Here is a 7,073-nt window from a genome sequence, read left to right on the forward strand (position 1 = left end):
AAATCACCAGTGAAAAGTCAAATTTTAAAGCTTGCATTCTTAAACAATAAAGTGTTTACTAAATATCTTACTATTCAACAGAAACTATTATTCTAAAAATCCTATTTATAAACAAAATAAGCTATAAAATTCTATTGAATAGGAATAGTCTAATATTCCTGTATACCTTTTGCATACATAGTTTGGATAAAGATGTTACACAAACATTGCTTGATGTATATTCTATATATTTTAATTTCAGCATATTATATTCATCATACCTGTTGTTTATGTTAAAATTATGGGGTAGGTCAGCCATTAACAGTTTAGCTTTGTGTAGCCTAAATGGTGACACATTGACTGGTTAATTTGTAAATAGAAGAGCTTTAAAAGGTATTTTACATGAGTGCTGGGTTTAAAAAAAAAGAATGCCCTGAGGCAGGGCAGAATTACCATTACAATGTGACTGGGCTGATGTGCATTTCTGCTTGGCTGGGAGCATTACAGGGGAGGCGGGTCTGCAATGCAAGTCATAGTGAACAGAACTGTGCTGCTTTCATTCACATCTTACTAAGCAGCTGTAGAACACATCACACTGCATGCCTGGAAATCCCTTGTTAAACCAGCAGTGAAATTCAGTAAAACAATGCTATAACCATCCTCAGCACTTTATAGATTCTATATTGCCATTACAGAGGAGCACACCCTTCTATCCATCACGACTTGATGAGATGCCTGATGAAAATGGGGTCATTTATATGATAACTCTTCAAGTTGAATTATTGTAAAGAACTGCATCTTTGGGTAAGTGGCTGTTTTCTGCAAATTAACAATATCAGGACTACTTCTTTATATATTATGTGATAAATCAAAATGTCAAATAGTCTGCAGTAATATAGACTTGTTTTACCCTAAGTAACCTCATCATTAGTTATAAAGTGGCAGTTTTGCTTTAGGAAACATTTCAACTTCTATGAAATGCTTTATATATATATATAATTTCATCAAATGTTTCTTCTATATAAATGTCATATGAATCCCTGGGTTAACATGCTATGTTTTAACTTTTCCCCAATATAGGGACTGTTTCATGTTTTCAAGAAATGGTTAACTGTATTGTTTGCAGAGATGCCAATGTAAATTACTGACTACAACCTCAGTGTAGAATGTCCTTATGCTGCCAGAACCCAAAACCCAGTTATTTGTCTTGTGTTTTGTTTTTTTCCGTAAATGTGCTCATCCTATCTGTGCTGGGATAACCAGTATAGAAATATTTGCAGAGGGTCCTACTAATATGCCATCACTATGGATCCCAAACCAAAACTATATTTGTGTGTGCCAGAGACAAACAAAACAAGATTATACAAAGTAAAAAAACTTTCTTTGGATTGCAATGATGTGTATGCTTTATAAACAGATTTTCAACAGTAAAGCATAATAAAAAGAGGAATCTTCAGTTGCAATTTGAAAAGCTGGGTTAACATTTGTCAATTTGTCAACAATTGTCATTTCAATTGCTTTGCTATTTCATTACCTTAACTAGATCCCTAGCGTAGACTATTTGTTAGACATCTTTGCATACATTGGGCCTGATTTATTAAAGCTCATATAAGCTGGTGGTACAGTTTTCTTAGTGAAGCTGGGTGGTCCAGCTAACTAGGAATAGATCTGGCTCAGAATTGAAAACATTTGCTAACAAATAGCAAATGACTTTTAACAAATACATTCACCCAGCTTAATCCAGCCTTGGAGACCTTTCATCATCAGGTTCAAAATCTTTATGTATTTCTATACCAGATTTTTGACTGATATGATTATACATTTAGAGATTGCTTATGATGGGGGATATAAGTAAATTAATCACTATTCCTCACCGTAGGTGCACTGGTACTGCTGTTTTAAGAATGTGATTGTATTATTGGCATTCATTAATTGGGCTGGTTTCGTGTACAAGTCTGTTCCATCTATACATGCCTGAAACTGATAAATACCCAACAGTGGGAGAATTATTCATTCATTTCCTTCATCAAACCATAGTTTAGTCTCAAAGTGCTGATAATGTGACCTGTTTTTTGACTACCTATTATTGTATTTATGTTGCCACTATTGTAACTACAACATTGCAGTATATACATCAGCATATTAATCTGATACTTGTGAAATCAGAGTAAAACAGGGTAATATGAATTATTAGTCACCACAATACACTATATTACTGTATTTAAAATGTTTGTAATAAGAGCTGTGTCTCTGCCCAGCAGGGACCTCGTGGCTAGTAAAACATTTCCTTCTTGTCTTAAGTGCTGGTTGTCTCTCTTTTTCTCACAATTCATAGACTGTACTTTCCAAAAATATACAGTATCTATGAGCAGCTGTCATTACTCAGCAATATTCTATGTTGCCTATCTAGAAATTTTCTGGGTACATTACAGAAAAATGAGAAGAACATGAAAAAGAATCTTTTCAAAACCTGTAGAATTGCATTTTTATAAGAACAGACTTGTTAAATACCTGATATCATTTACGTTATTGTCCTGGCTAGACAGATGGGTTTTCACAGACTACTGGGTGTTTGGGTATATATAAATAAATATGTAAAATATCCTTAGGTGAGAGGATATGTCTCTTTTTATGCAATGGGAAGATTTAAAGGGGTAATCCCATTATGAAAGTCTGAGTTTGTGTTAACAAAACATCAAGATATAAAAAAAACCACATATTTGTGGCTTGGATCTATGGTAATATTATCATTATTAACATTATTCAAAAAGAGATATTACAAAACACTATATTATTGGCATGATTTTTGTATTCTTTTGGTGTGAAACATTTTGATTTAGGTAATTTCAGGATTTTACTGAGGTAGGGGCTCATGGCTCCTTTCAAGATGGTTTATTAAGTTATGTTTTTGATGCTTTTTGAAGTTGAAATTACAACTCTGAAGTATCGGTAGTAAAAGCTACTTTACCTGTATTCCCTAGAGGAAGCCATCAGTTTGTTAACTGTGACATTACTGTGAAGGGTTTTCGCCATTCTTAGACATATGATAAGCTGTATCTTGATAATTCATCGGCTAAGAATAAACTTGATGGACTTCACAGCTCATTCCACTGTACGGCTTAAGTAAGCTATCAATCAGATACACTAGGTAGGTGCAAGAGCTGATATTGACAGTCACAAACAGCATGGGAATAAGTCAATAAGCTTTAGAATATCAGTTCATATACTTTCCTCTGCTGTGTTTGACTGCTTACCCAGCCTTAGAAAAAAGTACAGCCTGTCAATGGACCAGAGACCCCAACTAGTAATGAAAGACAAGAGTGATTGTATATAGTTATCCCTATGCTTCCCCCAGTTATCTCAACTCAACATCATCCAATATGCTGAATATTGTTTATTTAGTCTATTGTGGAGAGCTAATTAGCTATACAAGTTAATTAGGAAAAGCCTTAAACTGAAACAGATTTAGGTGCTGCAGCTAAACCCTTAGGCCACAAGCTTTGTCAAAATCTTTATCTAACTTTCTCAGTAACATTCCCCTAAATCTTTATATCAGATAATTGTTTGCTAATTATTCTTCACAGTTATGTAAAAGTATAGAGACGGCTTTTTTGATGTTTAAATTTTTTTTAACTTTTGACTATTCACAAAAGAAAATCATTGGTTTTTGCTCTTTGGTCTCTCTTTGCTCTGCTGTGTCTAATACTATATTTTCAATGTCACATTAGGATCTTTGAAACGTCAAATAGGAAAGAAGAAATGTTTTGTGATAAAGGGTGACAGTTATTATGCAGTAAGAATACTTTGCAATAGATAAACAAAGACTATTGAATTAGAGCTGTTCTTGAGTACATAATAAGTCAGATAATAGAAACAAACAATAACAGTATGAACAGGTTTTTAAAAGTATGCATTAGCATGATGCACATATTAAATAAATCATACTAGGTCACATGTAACTGACACAACTATTATTAACTTGGCTTGATGCTTTATAAGCTCTGGAGCACATGCATAAAAGATTAACACTGGGACTTTGTCTAGTGTAGACGCATCATTATTTTATGGGATTTGTGCATTTCTGTTCCCTATTCCTAAATGCCACTACTAGCCAAGGATGCACTTTTATGTTATACAGTGCCAGATATTACATACAAAATTTAAATGTGTCTTTTTTGGGTACAATTTACCAAATATATTTCAAATGATGTTACATTTTTAAACTATACTAAAATATGCACAATATATCAATTTATTTATATGAAGTTTGGAAGTAGGTCTTTGTTACATTTCTATTGCCGATTAAAAAAAAATGCAGCAATAAAGGGCACAATTCGTAGTCTGTTTTTACTTTTCCTATGCATCAACTGTCACAGTCTTGGTACAATGGTACTACTCTAGAAATGTGATGCACCACTGGCCTCCAACCATGCATTGCTTGGTACCTGAGCAGCCAGGTTAAAGGTCTATCACTTAGTAATGGTGGGGAGGAGGTTACCATGTGTAAGTTTCAGGTTTCAGAAAGTAAAATTTTTCAGGCAGACCGATGACAAAGAACTAAAATACAGCCTACTCATGTTGCTATCTACATAGCCATTCTGTTACTTTACATATTATGGGAAAAGTACAGATTTATTAAGAAGAAAAATACAATTAATGTCTATTGTGTCTTAATTAATAAATTAAATGATGAATGGCAAGGTTTTTCTTGCACTTCATTCAGCACAAGATGAATCCACATATCAGTTCTTAAATTACGTGAAGGATTAGAGGGGTTTCAGAAAGGGTGGTTAGTTTGGAATTTGTTCCAGAGGAAATAGTTAGTGGGAATTCACCAAGGGAATTCAGGATGAAATAGGATCGGTTCCCTAAGAAAAGTCTCACAGCTATAGGAATCTGTAGGTCATGTTAGGGTTCTCTGTCAATAAACACATTATCTCCACAGCCCATTAAATGAGTCAGACTTGTCTACACATTGAAAGTGAACAGAAATCAGGAAAATATTTACCTTTATAGGATCCATCATATAGACCTCAATATCTTACAGTAAAAGGATAATATGGGTAGTTTAAACATCAGACCTAAACTTGGCATTAGAAGGTTTTGACAATTGTTTTAAAGTGAAACCAGTTACTGTTACAGATATAGCGGTGTACGATCCAGTATTTGGAAAAAAAGGGGACTGAATCTAATAAAATACTTTTGTTTTAGTTGAATTTTAAGGTTGTCATTACTGGTATCAGTGCTATAATGGGATTTATAAAAAATGTTGATCGATGAATTGTAGCTGTGCATTGATTGCAGCCTTTGCATCTTACACATGTTCTTTTGTTCCAAGATAAAATGTGTGACTTTCATAACATCTAACCAATTTTGTTATTGTGTATGCAAAAATGACTGGTATGATGAGGTTGAGGTTGTACTCCTCAGAACTCTATCCAAATTAAATCAAAAAAAGTTTTGTCTTAGATTTACCTTAGGCAAAGTTAACAATGGTACAGTTTCCTACAAATCATATTCTGGGGTGTCACAGCATTATTTACCACTACATGTACCTCAGCTTTTGAAGAGTACCCTGGAGAAACTCAGACTTCTATAGACCAAATATAGTCTAAAACAGACTTCAGTCTTCTTACTAATTAGTAATCCTAGAAATTTGTTTCAGGACATGGGGAACCCTTGCTAATATCAAAGAAAAAAAAAATACCATTCACTGGGGGGGTTCCAAAGCTCAAGAATCCCCTAGCAAGCTCTAGAGGAGCCCAAGTTGAGATTGATTAGTCTATAACATTGAAATAACCTGAGTATAGATAAAAGTGTAGGTCTGGGCAATTTTTAGAGGAAAATCCAGCAATGTCTGTTCTAAAGAATGGTAAGGGGAAGCTATGGCATGGCATACTATTGTGTTCTCATATTACCATATAGTTCTTTATAAACATTCTATTATGTGCGTTAAAAAGCTCATAGTTGGCATTTCTGACTTCTTCTTCAAAAAGCTGTAATCCTAAAGGTTTCAGACACTGGTACAGACCAAGAACAGATATGAATATCTCAGACTTCACAAACTGCATGCTTAATATTGGATAGACAGTCAGTCTGAATTCACATAGGAAGCTCAGCAATGGCAGCTACCATATTTCTTCTGGTTTGTTTTAGGACATAATCCTAAATAACATATTAAAATATTTTTTCAGATATATAGCCAATATAGTGATTGAGCTAATAATTCCAAGCTTAACTAAATATTTTAGGTAGATAATAATATACAAATGAATGAAAATATGCACTCAGTGTATCTTACTTAAATTTAGCTTAAATTCTAGCATTTGTTTTTGATTTTTTCCAGACTAGGAAATGTCAATGCAAATGTAGGACATTCTAAAGAACAGAGGAGTTGTCTTTTCCTCCATTATTTACTGCCCAGTCACAGGATGGGGCCAAGGAGGTGACCAATCTGTATTGTATAGCTGTACGAGTGAAAGGTCAGGTCACCAGACTGGTTGTTTTGTCTGGAAGATTGTTTTAATCTCAGAAGTGGACATACAAACATGCAAATCCTTTGGCAGGTAGATTAGGCCCTGCATATGTATTTCAACTCTGCATTTTCTGTTTTGTCTGAAATTCAGCATAATTAATATTAGAGTGAAGAATTTTTTTAAAATGTCCCGCAGTGGTAGTTCACCATATCTTACCTGGGGTTCTCTATTCTGTAGTAAGGAGTCCCTCATTATTTCATTTTAAGGAAGTAAAATGCTACAATAATGTTACTGTTATCATGGGGATTCAAAGTAATTTCCTTTGAGGAAGAAAACAGGAAGATATAAAAAGGGACATTATTTTAATAGTACATAACTTAGTGTGTGTAAAATCATTTGGAAAATATAGAGGCATGTTTATACATAAATACATAGATGTAAAATAAAAAGTAATCACTTGTAAATAATGTGCCTAAGCGTTGTTTGATAATCCCAGTGCAGGTACCAGTACTCCCTAATATCCAATTGTGATCCTGTATTATTACCCCACAGCACAGGTTTACAGTAAAGACCACAACTGGCATTTTTAAAACTCAATTGTCACAATCAGGAACCCCA

General features: G+C 33.9%; 1 protein-coding gene across 1 annotated transcript in view; it reads left to right on the forward strand.

Moving 5' to 3' along the window:
- The first annotated feature begins 533 nt into the window (after window positions 1-533).
- Window positions 534-7,073, forward strand: part of S1PR3 (sphingosine-1-phosphate receptor 3) — a 10,845-nt gene continuing 4,305 nt past the window's right edge. The window contains exon 1 of the mRNA XM_072415026.1: window positions 534-783. The gene's annotated coding sequence lies outside the window, so the exon portion shown is untranslated. The remainder of the gene's footprint in view (window positions 784-7,073) is intronic.

Source organism: Pyxicephalus adspersus, chromosome 6, assembly GCF_032062135.1.
Source record: "Pyxicephalus adspersus chromosome 6, UCB_Pads_2.0, whole genome shotgun sequence".
In the NCBI taxonomy this organism is placed as follows: Eukaryota; Metazoa; Chordata; class Amphibia; order Anura; family Pyxicephalidae; genus Pyxicephalus; species Pyxicephalus adspersus.